Source organism: Theropithecus gelada, chromosome 11 (genome assembly GCF_003255815.1).
Source record: "Theropithecus gelada isolate Dixy chromosome 11, Tgel_1.0, whole genome shotgun sequence".
Lineage (NCBI taxonomy): Eukaryota > Metazoa > Chordata > Mammalia > Primates > Cercopithecidae > Theropithecus > Theropithecus gelada.
In genome coordinates, this window is record NC_037679.1 from 92746760 (window position 1) to 92748173 (window position 1414).

A 1414-nucleotide genomic window follows, 5' to 3' on the forward strand; every position below is an offset into this window, starting at 1 on the left:
AACTCCTGGGCTCAAGTGATCCTCCTGCCTTGACCTATCAAAGTCCTTGGATTACAGGCATGAGGCACAGCACCCATCGTATTTTCTATTTCTTGCAACATGAAGATCCTAACTGACAATATGTTCATTGCATCTTCAAATCAACCCTGGGAAGATATTATGTCTTACTTTACAGTTTAGGAAACCAAGGCTCCAAGGAGCTAATTTATTCAGGATCCCTCAGCAAGGCAGTGGTAAATTGGGACCAGAGTCTGGGCTTTCCTGACTACTAGGTGCTGTATTTACTAGACCAAGGTGAGAACAACACACACAGCTGAGTCTCACTTTTGCACCATGGCAGACATTACCAATCAACTGCCAAATGATTTCCCCAGTAACCCACAAAAGGTGTCTGACTTCCTGTCCTCTTAGGAGATCAGACCTGTTTCCAAGCCAGTAGGAGTTCATCATGGCTCCCCTTCCCACAGCCTCATTCTATCTGGATTGAATGCAATCCAGTAGAATCAAGGGAGAAGAGGATTCCCAGACTCCCAAATCCAAGGGCCTCTGCCCAGCTTCAAGCTGTATGGGGGCAGCAACAATCTCCCCTCCTCCCCCCCAGTCTCCAGCTGGAGACAAGACATAGAGACTCAGAGGGGCCAAAATTTCCTGGAATCACACAGAACCTGGGGGCAGAGCTCGGAAGTGTGGCTGCTCCAATTCCTTCTTTAAAAAAAACTAGGCCGGGCGCGGTGGCTCAAGCCTGTAATCCCAGCACTTTGGGAGGCCGAGACGGGCGGATCACGAGGTCAGGAGATCGAGACCATCCTGGCCGACACGGTGAAACCCCGTCTCTACTAAAAAATACAGAAAACTAGCCGGGCGAGGTGGCGGGCGCCTGTAGTCCCAGCTACTTGGGAGGCTGAGGCAGGAGAATGGCGTGAACCCGGGAGGCGGAGCTTGCAGTGAGCTGAGATCCGACCACGGCACTCCAGCCTGGGCGGCAAAGCGAGACTCCGTCTCAAAAAAAAAAAAAAAAAAAAAAACTAGAGGGGGCCAGGCATGGTGGCTCATGCCTGTAATCCCAGCACTTTGGGAGGCCGAGGTGGGCAGATTGCTTGAACTCAGGAATTGAAGACCAGCCTGGGCAACACAGCAAAACCCCATCTCTACTAAAACTACAAAAACTAACTGGGCGTGGTGGCACACCTGTAGTCCCAGCTACTGGGGAGGCTGAGGTAGGAGAATCACTGGAACCTAGGAGGTTGAGGCTGCAGCGAGCTGTGATCATGCTACTGAACTCCAGTTTCGGTGACAGAACAAGACCCTGTCTCAAAAAATAAAAATATTAAAATAAGTTATCTGGGGCCAGACACAGTGGCTCACATCTGTAATCCCAGCACTTTGGGAGGACAAGGCCAGGGTGGGTATCACC